General features: G+C 42.4%; 1 protein-coding gene across 1 annotated transcript in view; it reads right to left on the reverse strand.

Annotated features, from left to right (window-relative positions):
• CTNNA2 (catenin alpha 2) overlaps positions 1-15298 on the reverse strand; it is a 613234-nt gene that overhangs the window by 89173 nt on the left and 508763 nt on the right. The gene's annotated exons all lie outside the window — the stretch shown is intronic.

The raw sequence follows: 15298 nt of genomic DNA on the forward strand, positions 1-15298 counted from the left end.
TTACAATTTAAGCAGTCGTACATATTATATTTTCTAGGATACTCAAAATCACTTGAAAAGTCCAGTTCGGAAGAGTAAAACAGTGGAACTAACATAAATTGGGCTGACCCTTTGTTATTTATTCAGGGGTGTCCAAACTTGGCAACTATATGACTTGTGGACTTCAATTCCCAGAATTCCCCAGCATGGCTGGCTGGGGAATTCTGGGAGTTGACGTCCGCAGGTCTTAAAGTTGCCACAGTTGGACACCTCTGCATTAGATCATTCTACAATGTTTTTGTATTCGTTGCATGGATGAATATGTTGTTTAAACAACCCATCTTTAATGCATCTGTTTAATTAATTATGATATACAACATTAGCTATTTTATCCATTTCCAGAATGTTTTAAGATTAAGGACTTCCATTTGAAGACGGGGCCATTTCCTATTCATTTATTCTTTCAACTGGCAGTTAAAAATGTACTTTTCAGAACAGGTTCCATGAAAACCCATTTGTGTTGGGCAATATACAATATATCTATATCTATATCTATATCTATATCTATATCTATATCTATATCTATATCTATATCTATATCTATATCTATATATATTCATTCTCAGGTTTTCGCGGTTGTTCGTATGTAGGTCTTTGGTTATTCGGGTCTTCTCCCACGTAAAATTGGAAGTGTCTTGGCGACGTTTCGACAAAGTCTCATTCGTCATCTTCAGGCTGGTGTTCTCGGCTTCGTGCTTCAAGGAGCAATGCTCCTAGACACCTCCAATTTTACTCGGGAGGAAACCCGAATAACCAAAGACCTACATACATACATACATATACATATACATATACCATATACATATACATATACATATACATATACATATACATATACATATACATATACATATATATATATATATATATATATATATATATATATATATCTTATAACTTTACATTTGTCTTTTATATTTCTGTTCTGTTTACTCTGCAATATTTCTGGCTGTTACCAAAAGCATGTTTTGACCTTCTAAATGCCTGCTAAGTTATTCCTTTCTTAAGAGGCTCAGTGCTGTATTCAATGGGAATTTGGTTGCTGAATTAAACCTTGTTTGACTTTGTAATTGGGGACTGCCGAACAACGACACACAGCAATACAATGGCTCTTCAGAATTGTATGTTGGATAATTTAGCCAGTTGCTAGGCTGGGTGCATTTTTAAGCTTGAAATTCGGCAAATTAATAAATCATACATTAGGTTAATGCACTGGTCCGCCCCGCAGGCTTCAGCTGCTTTCAAAATGGCTTGTGCTACCAAGAATCTATGAGCAACACACACTTAGAACTGTATGGATGCGTTTTGCAAGTGATTCCAGATTTATCTGGTCTTTCAATATACCCTGTTTCCCTGAAAATAAGACCCAACTGGAAAATAAGTCCTAGCATGATTTTTCAGGATGCTCGGAATATAAGCCCTAACCCCAAAATAAGCCCCAGTTAAGATTGTCCGCCAGATGGATGCATTTAGTACCATATTTCCTCAAAAATAAGACCTAACCAGAAAATAAGCCCTAATGCGTCTTTTGGAGCAAAAATTAATATAAGACACGGTCTTATTTTTGGGGAAACACGGTATCATTCACTAAAGTTGTCTTCTAAGTAGTTTCAAGCCTTCTGCAGGTAGCAATCTCCTCCAGTGACCAAATAAGATGCTTTCATTTCATTAATTAATGTATTATTTGAATGTTGAGGCCACCTGAATCTACAACAACTCTGGGCAGCTTGCAATTAAAAATATATATATATATCCAAGAAAAAGCACATAGCTGACCGGAAGACAGAACCAACAAAGAGACTCAACCATCATCCTAACGCAAAGCCTTGAAAACCTTTAACCAGTTTTTTTAACGATTTGCAGAAAAAAAATCAGAGAGCATGTTGGGTCCAGTCATTAGGGTGCCAAGTTAAAAACTGGGAGACTGTGAGTTCTAGTCCCACTCTAAGCATGAAAGCCGGGTGGGTGATTTGGGGTTAATCATCAAGAGATGGTAAATTCTAGTTCCCCCTTAGGCAAGAAAATGAACTTGGTGACTTTGGGTCAATTACCAGGAGACAGTGAGTTCTAGTCCTGCCTTAGGCACGAAAGCTGACTGGGTGCTTTGGATCATTTGCTCTGTCTCAGCTCAACTCACTTCGTAGGGTTGTTGTTGTTGTGGGGAAAATAGGAGGAAGGAATATTATATGTGTTTGCCGCCTTGGCTTATTTATAAATATATATATAAAAAGGTGGGAGATTATCTATCTATCTATCTATCTATCTATCTATCTATCTATCTATCCATCCATCCAACTATCTATCCATCTACCTATCCATCTATCCATCTATCATCTATCTATCTATCTATCTATCTATCTATCTATCTATCCATCCATCCAACTATCTTTCCATCTACTATCTATCTATCTATCTATCTATCTATCTATCTATCTATCTATCCATCCATCCATCCATCCATCCATCCATCCATCCATCCATCATCCATCCATCCATTTATCTATCTACAGTATCTATCTATCTATCTATCTATCTATCTATCTATCTATCTATCTTTTTTTTTTTTTTTTTTAATTTGATTTATATGCCGCCCTTCTCCGAAGACTCAGGGCGGCTTACAATGTGCTCAGCAATATCTATCTATCTATCTATCATCCATCCATTGAGACAGACTAGTCACTACTTTTCACCTTATTAACCTTGCCACTTCTGCTGTTAAAGGAATGCAAAAATTGCAAAGACAAATTACTTGTTTTATTAACTGACCAACCATGAGCAATGCAGTCTTGCCTGCTACAGTAGAATGCATAAGATGCATTTACAAAAAAAAAGATGTTGAGACTTTGGAAGAAGTGCAGAGAAGAGCAACTAGGATGATTAAAGACTAAGACATACGAAGAAGGGTTGCAGGAAATGGGTGTGGCGAGTCTAGAGAAAAGAAGGACTAGAGGATGACATGATAGCAGTCTTCCAGTATTTGAGGGGCTGCCACAAAGGAAAAGGGGTCAATTTATTCTCCAAAGCATCAGAACACAAGACAAGAAACAATGGATGGAAACTAATCAAGGAGAGAAGCAACCTAGAACTAAACAGGAATTTCCTGACAGTTAGAACAATTAACCAGTGGAACTGCCTGCCTCTGGAAATCGTGGGTGCTCCATCACTGGAGGTTGTTAAGAAGAGACTGGACAGCCACTTGTCTCAAATGGCATAGGGTGTCCTGCTTGAGCAGGGGGTGGGACTAGAAGACCTCCAAGGTCCCTTCCAGCTCTTATTGTGATTGATCTATCAAGAAATTTAGTGAGGCAAAGCCAGGTCCACCTGAGCTGCGTCTTGTATTTCAAATAATGTCACCCGTAATTTGCCTTGCATGTAATTACAGGAATTACATCCGCTAGTTGTTAGAGAGCCACGGTTTTTACTGCGACTCATTAACTGGGCACATTTTAGCCTCACGGAAAAGCACAAATATCGAAGTTTACGCATCTTTGGCATGAAGCAATCAACGAGGGCCAAGAGCTATTCTTTCAACAGACGAGCTATAATGTGACAATGGCCGTTGAAGAAGAAAACTATGTTTAGCCATCATAGAGGAATTAATGCTAATGTTGCCCCCACCCCTCAAAATACACACACACACACACACACACACACACACACACACACACACACACACACAAAGTCAGAGGTAGCTGAAGGCTGCACAAAGCACAAGAGGGGATTTCATTAATTTATAGCTAGGGGAAAGAAATCACCAGCGTCCCAATTAAAAAAAAAAGGCAATAAAAATATTCTGGGGGAATGCAATATACTGTATATATATATAGGCCAAAAGAGAGCACGTTTTAAAGAGACATGCAGATAAATTGTCTTCATCCGATTGACTCTGTAGGTTTTGCTCACGCCGGGAAATTTCCCAGGGTAATGGTGCATTTATTTATTTAATTTATATTCTGCCTTGTATCGGCAGACATCTACCGGGCCATTTTCAAACAGAAAAAAGAAAAAAGCTAGTCCTTGGTTTATGACCACAATTAAGCCCAGCATTTATGCTGCTAAGTGAGAGGTTTGTTAAGTGAGTTTTGCCCCATTTTACGACTTTCCTTGCCACAGTTGTTAAGTGAAATGCTTGTTGTGACCTAGGCCCAAGTAGTTATTATCAGACACAATCAGTCCTAAACAAACGTATTTTATTAGAACAGCTGAGAATTACTTCATTCTCAGCTTAGTCCAAATTAAGTCCAAAACAAGTCCTTCAGAAAAAGTCCTTTGGCCTTATCACAAACCTTTGTCTTCTTTGGCACCCTGCCAAAGGCTTTTCTTGGCAAAGCCCCACAAAGTTCAGAAACAAGAGCCGCCGACAAGAAACAAATGTAGCAACGTTGCTTTCCTACAAAGAGCCCAAGAGCCGTTGCTGCTCTTTTAAGCCTTATGGGAGGGGCCAATCATCTCCTGGCCTTACTCCCCAGTCGTCCTTTTTGCGTTAGCTCCTCTTGCCTTCTGGCAGCTCTTCTCATGTGTGCACTAGAAACAGGCTCCTCCTGTTCCTCTGCCTCTCTGCTGTCCGCCTCTGGAGGCTCTGGAGTCCGTGCATCACTCCCAGATGGCCCTGGCCCCATATCTGCCTCTGAGCCCTCATCTGGGCCTTCCCCTGACTCCAGGACTGGCCCATTGTCCATCCCAGCCTCCTCACTGTCCGACTCCGCTGCCAGCTCCGCAGGCTGCTGGTGGACCACAACATCGTTGCAGTTGTTAAGTTAATAACATGGTTGTTAAGTGAAATCTAGCTTCCCCACGGACTTTGTTCGTCAGGAAGTCGCAAAAGGGGATCACATGCAGCAGTGGGTTTCACATTATGTTACTACCGGTTCGCTGCGTGTGCACGAGCTTGGATCGCTTGCACGCCTGCCTTCCAGACATGCACCCGACCTTCCATGCATGCGCCGGGCCTCAAAAACATGCCTAAATAGGATGGCATAGAGGCAGGGTGGGTAGGCAGGCCCACTTGCAATTTCCGCTACTGGTTCAGGCAAACCGGTCCAAACTGGCTGAATACCACTTCTGATCACATGACTCCAGGACACTGCAACCGTCATAAATATGAGCCAGTTGCCGAGTGTCTGAATTTTTATTATGTGGCCGTGGGATGCTGCAGCGGTTATAAGTGTGAAAAAACGGTTATCACTTTTTTCAGTGCTGCTGTAACTTCAAATGGTCACTAAACACACTGTTGTAAGTTGAGGACCTACCTATGCTATGTTCCTAGCTTTGATGCATGGCGGAACAATGTGGGAAAAAGAATTTCCCCTGGTTTGCTCCTTTATCAATTAACTCTGTGTCCTTTTGGGAATTTTCCTCCTACATTCCACATTTCATAGTGGAAGAAAGCAAATCCTTTTTATGGACATTTGTTTTCATATTTCTATATATGGGGCTTGTATATTTTATGCTTATCAACATAGGGTAAATAACTGCCAAGCTATTTATTCTACGTTTGACAAGAAAACAAGTTATGTTACCCACTACTTCATGTCTGGAAACATGAAGACGATAAACAGAAGAATGATTGATTTTTCATGCAATCGTGCATCCCAGTTTATGGTTTTTCTTTTTCTTTTTTTTCTTTTTGCTTTAATTTATATGCCGCCCTTCTCCGGAGACTCAGGGCGGCTTACAATGCGTTAAGCAATAGCCTTCATGCTTTTGTATATTTTATACAAAATCAGCTTATTGCCCCCACAATCTGGGTCCTCAATTTACCTACTTTTGAAAGGATGGAAGGCTGAGTCAACCTTGAGCCTGGTGAAATTTGAACTTGCAGTAATTGCAAGCAGCAGATGTTAATAACAGTGCTTTAGCCCACTGTACTACAGGCTCATTGATGTGTCTATCTAATGCTGGCAATACTGCTTGTTCGAAGTAGGAATAATTGAATCTGGTCAAGTTTGTCTTGCGCTAATTGCTCAAAGTCAAAAATGGTGTAAATTGGGTTTCTCAAATGCAAAAAACCCCAAAAACCACCAATCGGAATTCAGATGCTATGACATTCGGTGAGAAATGGTCAGATCTGGCCTTGGGATCTACAGCAACGATATTTATTGCTCCATATTATTAACCGCTCTTCAGTTCGGGGTCCTTGATGATCTGTGAGGCTGGTAGTTTTCTTGCAGACATTTCATTACCGAACTAGGTAACATCATCAGGGCTACAATAGCAAGAATAACAAAGTTGGAAGTTTGGGAGTCTGCTAGTCCAAACTCCTGCTCAAGTAGGACATGGTTGTCTAATCCCTTCTTAAAAACTTTCTGTGTTGGAGCACCCACAACTTCTGGAGGCAAGTCGTTCCACTGATTATTTGCTCTCACTGTCAGGGAATTTCTTCTTAGTTCTAGGATGTTTCTCTCCTTGATTAGTTTCCATCCATTGCTTCTTCTCCTGCCCTGAGATGCTATGGAACATAAGTCAATCCCCTCTTCTCTGTGACAGCCCCTCAAGTAGCAGAAAAAAGCTATCATGTCCAGTCCCAATCCTTCTATTCAATAGGCCAGAGCAGGGGTGTCAAACTCGATTTCGGCCATGTTATGTTTGACCTCAGCGGGCCGCGGTGGGTGTGGCCTGCTCAATGTCACTCATGTCGGGGACGCCTGTAGCAGCCCGAGCGCTCTGCCAGAGAAAACGGTCTCCCCAAGCTCCGTTTCCGGCTGCAATGACCTCCTGCAACCCTCTGCCAGCGAAAACGGCGGCCCTCCCGAGCTCTGTTTTCCCTGGCAGAGGGTTGCAGGAGGACGTCACAGCCGGAAACGGAATTGGGGAGCCTGTTTTTACTGGTAGAGGCCCTGCAGGCCGGTCCCTCACTGTTTCCACGGTGGCTCCGTTGGCCAGATCTAAGCACCCTAAGGGCCGGATGTATTTGACACCCTGTGCTAGACCGACCTAGCTCCTAGCTCATATCTAAACATACCTAGAACATACCAGACGTGGTATTCAGCCGGTTCGGACCGGTTTACCCGAACCGGTAGCGGAAATTGTGGGTGGGCCTGCCCACCTGCCCTGGCTATATGCCATCCTCTTTAGGCATATTTTTGAGGCCGGGCACATGCGTGGAAGGCAGGCGCGCGAGGTGAACCGGTAGCAACATAATGTGAATCCTACCACTGGAACATACATAGCTCATCATATGGTTTAGCCTCCAGATTCATCTTCGTTGCTCTTCTCTGCACTTTTTCTAGGGGGCCTCAACATTTTATTTTATTTTTGGTATCGTGATGACCAGAACTGGATGCAATATTGCAAGTGTGGCCTCTCCAGCACAGTGTAAGTTGATATTATCACTTTTCTTGATGCTATCCTTCTGTCGATGCAACCTAGGATTGCACTGGCTTTTGTGGCAGTTGTAGCACACTTCTGGCTCATATTTAAGTGGTGATCCACTAGATCTCTCTCACTGTTGTTACTGCTGTTGAGACAGGTATCAACTACCCTACACCTGTGCATTTGGTTTTTTATCACCTGAGTATCAGGAGGAAAGGCTCTTGATCAAAATCGATGGGGTTCCTGTAGTTGGAGATGACTTAGTGATGGTGCAGATTATATCTATAGGTAGCCCTAGATTTCCAACAGTTTGCTTAGTGACCGTTCGAAGTTACAACGACACTGAAAATAAAAGACTTATGACCGTTTTTCCATCCCCATATATCATAAGATCCAAATTTAGGTGCTTGGCAACTGGTTCGTACTTATGACCGTTGCTGTGTTCCGTAATCCTCTTTTGCGACCTTCTCACCAGCAAAGTCAAGGGGAAAGCCGGATTCACTTAACAACCAAATTAGTAATTGATCAACTGCAGCGACTCACTTAACAACTGAAGCAAGAAAGGCCGTAAAATGGGGGGAAAAGTCACTTAACAAATGTCTCCTTTAACCACAGTAATGTTGGGCTCAATTGCGGTCGTAAATCGAGGACAACCCCTATAACAATGCTGGTATACTCCTGTAAAATTTATTTTCCTCACAATTTGGAGACGACTCTTTCTGATTAAAGATCTAGTCATTTTCCAGAATAAACTCTCGTCAGTCTGGCGCTTCAATCTAATCTCTATGTAATCCAAGCCACTTGACATATATTTCTATTTCCACTGACGGATTGAACGTGCTTTACTCAACCCACTGAGCGAATATTAGAGCAAGCAAATATTGTAAATTATACAAATGCGAGTTCATCTGAGTGTATATAGTTTTATGCGTAGCTATGCATCTTGATCTATCGGCTTGGAATGAATATATATATATATATATATATATATATATATATATATATATATATATATATATTCTTTTTCGTAGGCTTTTATGTGCATATTCTTTCTAGCCAGGTTTTACCTACGTAAACTTAGTTGTTCTACAGCCCTAGGTTGTAGGTTGAGAATGAGATTTCACAGAACCTAGGGCTGTAGAACAACTAAGTTTACGTAGGTAAAACCTGGCTAGAAAGAATATGCATATATATATATGTATGTATGTATGTATGTATGTATGTATGTATGTATGTATGTATATATAAATTTGATTTATATGCCGCCCTTCTCTGGAGACTCAGGGCGGCTTACAATGCGCTAAGCAATAGCCTTCATCCTTTTGTATATTTATACAAAGTCAGCTTATTGCCCCCACAATCCGGGTCCTCATTTCACCTACCTTAGAAAGGATGGAAGGCTGAGTCAACCTTGAGCCTGGCAAGATTCAAACTTACTAATTACAGACAGCTGGAGTTAAATTACAATGCATTAATCTGCTGAGCTATCCAGGCTCAGCAGACTAATAGACTAACTATTAGGCCGAGTTTACACTTCTTTATGTTTTACATTTCACATTTCCACATTTACTCCGAAGAGCAGAGTGGGAGTAGATAGGAACATAACTTTTTTGTAAAAAAAAACCCAGCAGCGATTCCCTTCTCTGAAAATGAGATGGAAAATGCAGGCGATATATATAATGTCAAGAAAGGTAAACTTGGAGCTGCTTCGGAAGAAGGGAAAAATGATGTTTACTGGCACGGCTTTCTTTCATGTAATTTTATTTACGGGGGAAGAAGGACACTTCCTGTTTGGAGGAGGCCCGGAGGAAATGGAAGGGAAAAAAAAACAAACAAACTCCAATTAAAACTGACAGCAGAAGCTCACAATTTAACTTCCAGCCCACTACTGAATTTCAGAGGTGCCTACAGAAATGGATTGGGGTAGGCCAGGCCTTCTGTGTTCTTTAAGCAGATGGACCCACAGTTGACATGGATGCAGCAGGGGTTTGGGAGAACCTCTAGCTAAGATTCTGTGCAGTTCGGAGAACCCCCAAATCCAACTCCTGGCTGTCCCTGTCCCGCCCACCCTGCCCCGCCCCTCTCAGGAGTCCCCACATGGCCCGTTTTGGATGCAAGTAAGTGCAGGCATGCACGGAGGCTCGGGGAGGGTGAAAACGGGCCTACCGGAAGTTCGGGAAGGCTGGAAATGGGCCCTTTTCTGGCCCCTAGAGGGCCTCCAGAGCCTGGGGAGGCCATTTTTGCCCTCCTGGAGGCTCAAGGAACGTCTCTGGAGCCCGGGGAGGGCAAAAAGCCCCATGGTGCAGGAGGCTGACTAGGCCACGCCCACCATGACCACGCCCACCCAGCAACCGGGCAGAGAACCCCTTGCTAAAATTTTTGAAGCCCACCCCTGCATGGGTCCAAGCATTATTACTGATTTTAATCTAGTGTGGTAGCGGCCAAGAGGTCCAATGGTGAATCAGATGGCAGCAACATTAAGTATTTGTGGACATGAACTCTGTGAAGGACATACAGGTAGGTTGTATGCATGACGTATTTATAACCATGCAGGTGTTCCTCTATTTACAACCACAACTGAGTCCAAAATTTCTAACCAAGATGGTTGTTAAGCAATAGCAATAGTCCTTAGATTTATATACCGCTTCATAGTGCTTTCCAGCCCTCTCTAAGCGGTTTACAGAGTCAGCATTTTGCCCCCCAACAATCTGGATTTTCTCATTTTCCCGACCTCGGAAGGATGGAAGGCTGAGTCAACCTTGAGCCGGTCAGGATTGAACTGCTGGCAGTGGGCAGGCTTAACCTGCAATATTGCATTCTAACCACTGCGCCACCAGGAAGGAGAATGAGAAAGGGAATTAAGAGAGGAAGGAAGGAAGGAAGGAAGGAAGGAAGGAAGGAAGGAAGGAAGGAAGGAGGGAATAGCAATAGCACTTAGACTTATATACGGCTTCACAGTGCTTTACAGCCCTCTCTAAGCGGTTTACAGAGTCAGAATATTGCCCCCAACAATTTGGGTCCTCATTTTACCATTTTACTCAGAAGGATGGAAGGCTGAGTCAACCTTGAGCCGGTCGGGATCGAACTGCAGGCAGTCGGCAGTCATCAGAAATTAGCCTGCAGTACTGCATTCTAACCACCGCGCCGTCGTGGCTTAAGTGAGTTTGGCCCCATTTTACGACTTGTGTTGCCACCGTGGTTAAGTTAGTAACACGGTTGTGAAACAAAACTGGTTTCCATATTGATTGTGCTCGTGAAAGTCGCAAAAGGAGATCCCATGACCCCGGATACCGCCATTAGGACTCCAAGGTCCCTCTCACAGAAGAGGGGGTCAACCTATTTTCCAAAGCACCTGAGGGAAGGACAAGAAGCAATGGAGAGAAGCTCATCAGAGGGAGATTCAACCTTTAAGGAGGAATTTCCTGGCAATAGGAATTATTAATCATTGGAATAACTTGACAATTAGAACAATGAATCAGTGGAACAACTTGCCCCCAGAAGTTGCGAATGCTGCAACACTGGGAGTTTTTAAGAAGAGATTAAATAACCATTTGTCTGAAGTGGTGTAGGCAGTGGTCCTGGCTTAGCAGGGGGTTGGACTAGAAGACCTCCAAGGTCCCTTCCAACTCTGTTATTCTATTCTAACTTGCCTCCTGGAGTTCTGGGTACTCCAGCACTGGAGGTTTAAAAAAAAAAAAATTGGACAGCCATTTGTCTGGGATAGAATAAAGAATCCTACCTTGGTCAGGAGGTTGGACTAAATGACCTCCAGGGTTCCCTTCATGCCCTATGATTCTATATTTTTACAACCTCTTTATCTCTGCTTCCTCTTTGTTACTGTTGTAGGAAGTTAGCACCCTCCCCTTTCCTAGAGGAATGAAATATTTTGGGAAATATTAAAAAGGCAGAATATTACGTTTCCCTGGATGAGAAATGGAGAAGCATGTTTTAAAGCAACTCCCACCTTCTGCCCCTCCCCCTTTGTTAATGGGCCAGAGGCAAAAACTCAACCTTTGTCAATGGACCATCACAACACAATAGGATCCGTCTGCAACACAATAGGGACAGAAACTCCCCACATGGCACCTGGGAAGATTACATCAACCAGCAAGGCTAGCTAAGACCCCCCCACCCCCTGGGAGTCTGACAACCAATCAGGTTACTCTTTCGGGGCCCCAGGAAATTCAAAGCCAGAGAGAGCATAAAACCCGGGGACTCGCTGTATCTCGTCCCCTTTTTTCTGATCAGGAACTCAAGCCATGTGATCCTGTCCACCATTAAACCATCTTTCCAAGCAGTCTCCATGTTTCCAGTGTCTTTTTCCCCACTTGGAGCTGAACCTAGAGGGATATTTCTTCCTACACTGTGATGCAAAGAACACCGCAAAAACACTGCCTTGATTTAAGGCTGTTATCTTTTTTTTCCACTGTCGTACTTTTAAAGATCTTCCTTTAAAACAAAGAGCAGGCCAGGAAGGAAATAACACAACCACACAAATTTTATGCGTACTGTATTCCAAGCGTTCCATTATAATCTTGCAAAAGGATGGTTTATGTTTTGGAAGAGCTTGGGAGTGGACATCTACATGGGGGCTTTTTAACTTAAAAAACAGCAAACTCAAATGAATAAGAGGTTGATATTTATCAGGAAGCCTTTATCACCTTATTATAATGCAAATTTTATGAGAGAAGGTAATAAGGATGCCTGGGTAACTCACTGTAGATACGCTTTATTTATGCTTCCACTGCTTCTTTTTTTTTTTTTTAATCCTTGCAAATTAGTTTTCTAAAAAGCAAATTGGCCAACAAATTGCATTAATGCTAGTCTTCTTGGGTACATTCAGAACTGCTAATTTTAACTTAACACTAAATCCATACGGGTGCTTAAGTACTTGCGTACAAATACTTGCCTTTTAGAAGGAAGATCTTAATGGAATTGCAGGAAGGATTTTTTGGATGCCCCCCAACCTCAGTTGGCTTGCTTGCTCACTTGTTTATTGTTTTTTTAAAAAATATATTTTATTTTATATTTTATTATTTTATTTTATTATTTTATATTTTATTATTTTATTTTATTATTTTATTTTATATTTTATATTTTATTATTATTTTATTTTATTTTATATTTTACATTTATTTTATTATTATATTATACATTTTATATTTTATTTTATTTTATTATTATATTATACATTTTTATTTTATTTTAGTTTAGCTTCTGTGCCATTCTAAACCTACATGCTGCTGATCAGTTTATATTCCCTCCGAAGGGTAGGAAGATTTAAAATAATAAAGCAGCATATCAGAATAACAGAATTACAATACCAGAGGTGATAAGACAAGAATGAACTATGGCCATCAGGAACAACAACATCCCAATGCAACCAAAAGATCGAGTCTTCAGGCTTATACAGGATTCCTGTACGGTCCTGGACAGAGGAGGGCTGCCGCGGGTTCGCAGGGGTTCGGGAGAACCTCTAGCTAAAATTCTGTGCAGTTTGGAGAACCCCCAAATCCCACTCCTGGCTGGCCCCACCCACCCCGCCCCTCCCTTCCCCTCCCAGGAGTCCCCACCTGGCCTGTTTTGGATGCAGGTGGCTCAGTGGCTAAGATGCTGAGCTTGTCGATCAGAAGGTTTGGCAGTTCAGCGGTTCGAATCCCCAGTGCCGCGTAACGAAGTGAGCTCCCGTTACTTGTCGCAGCTTCTGCCAACCTAGCAGTTTGAAAGCACGTCAAAAAATGCCAGTAGAAAAATAGGGACCACCTTTTAGTGGGAAGGTAACAGCGTTCTGTGCGCCTTTGGTGTTTAGTTATGCTGGTCACATGACCACGGAGACATCTTCGGACAGCGTTGGCTCTTCGGCTTTGAAACGGAGATGAGCACCGCCCCCTAGAGTCGGAAACGACTAGCACATATGTGTGAGGGGAACCTTTACCTTTAAGTACAGGACGCGCGTGGAGGCTGGGGGAGGGCAAAAAACAGGCCTACCGGAAGTTCGGGAAGGCCAGTAACGGGCCCATTTCCAGCCACCAGAGGGCCTCCAGATCCCGGGGAGGCCGTTTTTGCCCTTCCAGAGGCTCAAGGAAAGCCTCCAGAGCACGGGGAGGGCAAAATCGCCTCCCCATGGTGCATGAAGCCGATTAGGCCACACCTACCATGGCCACGCTCACCCAGCAACCAGGCAAAGAACCCCTTGCTAAAATTTTTGAAGCCGATCCCTGATCCTGGGTGCTCTCTGATCTTGGTTGTTTTATTGAAGAAATTTGATTACCCGTCTCGACAACATCATTAATGCTAAAAGGGAGCTGGGTTTGTAGAGTGGAGAGGAGGAGGAGGGAGAGGAAGAGAACTTGGTTGTTTTCTTGCAGAGGTTTATCTAACTAGCTAATAACATCAATGCTAGAAGGGTTTGGGCTTTGGCATCTACATCAGTGGTGGGTTCCTCCCGGTTCGGTCCGGTTCGGCCGAGCCGGTAGCAGTGACGATATGACGTCACCGAACCGGTTCTCCCCCCCCGCCCTCCCACCCCCCCCACCCCCTCACCTTATTCTTACCTTTTATTTGGTCCCACCCCTAATCTATCGCTGCCTCCTGAGTCCCAGCTAATGACTAGAGAGAAAAAAACTGTTTAAACTCTTGCCGCGGGGCTTCAAAGGGCCGCCCTACAGCTGATCAGTGTTAAAAGCAAACAAATGAGTTGGGTTGTAAGTGCGAGGACTGGTCGTAAGTGCGAGGACCTTCCAGAAATGACTGTGACCAGCTAGCCACGCCCACCTAGTCACATGACCTCCAAACCACACCCACAAAATAAGCCACGCCCACAGAACCAGTAGTAAAAAAATTTAGAACCCACCCCTGATCTACATATGAAGTGCAAGGATATAAACCCAGAGCAAACTCCACTCCCTTCCAGCACTGATGATGTTACCTATTTGGGTCATGAAAGCAATCAAGCTCAGAGAGTTCCAAGGACCCCCACCATTCAACCCCGAGGTATACATATTCTCTTCTTAGTAGTACTAGATCCCTTCACAGGTGCTTTCTTTTAAAAAAAAGTAAATATATTTAAGACAATTGCAGCATCCCAGGGTCATGTGATCACTATTTGCTAAGTCAACGAGAGAAGCCGGATTTGCTTAATGACAACAAGCATGATTAACAACAATTTGCATAACAATTTAAAGATCCCAGAGAGGAATGTGGGAGGTAAATAAAAAAAAAAGCATTACAACTAAAGTATTGAAGCGGGCAAGAGATGATGGATAGATGATTTCTCTTCTTTGTTGTTGGTCTGATTTGCTTTTCCTTTTCTCTCTCTCTCTTTTTTGCTTGTCTTTTTTTTTAGGTAGGTGACACGATTAGAAGTTCGGTAGAATAAAAAGAAAACGTCTTTTAATAAAGGGTGACATGATTAAAAGTTAGAAAGTTAGTGTAGACACTGTTACATAATAAAATAAAAGTAACAATATGAAAAAACATGGAATAATTGAATCATGACAGATTGCATCTTATTATAATTGTGTATCATTATTAGGAATATATAAGTTGATTGAATGTAATAACTATGATTAATTTTACTAGTTTTATTTGCATTAGAATGTACGACAATCAGGTGCCACACTGTTCACGCATTGATTTCATATGTTTGTAAAAAAAAAACACAACACTTAAAAAAACCCAATTTGCATAACAACTGTAACAAAAAAGTCATAAAGTAGGGCATGTCTCACTTAACGTCTTCCTTGCTTAGCAACAGAGATCCTGGTTCCCATTGTGGCCATTCGTTGAGGACTACCTGACATATTTAATTCTATATCTACAGCCAATTCTTTCAGGTAAAAACTCCCATAATTTTAGTTCCCTCACGGAAACTTCAGCGAAGTTCAGCCATGTTGTTTAGCCTTTCAAAAATTGTCAAGGGACTTGAAGAGTGCTGTTTAGCCTTTCA

The sequence above is a fragment of the Pituophis catenifer genome, unplaced genomic scaffold (assembly GCF_029215685.1).
Source record: "Pituophis catenifer annectens isolate HBS135680 unplaced genomic scaffold, rPitCat1.0.hap2 SCAF_8, whole genome shotgun sequence".
Classification (NCBI taxonomy): Eukaryota; Metazoa; Chordata; class Lepidosauria; order Squamata; family Colubridae; genus Pituophis; species Pituophis catenifer.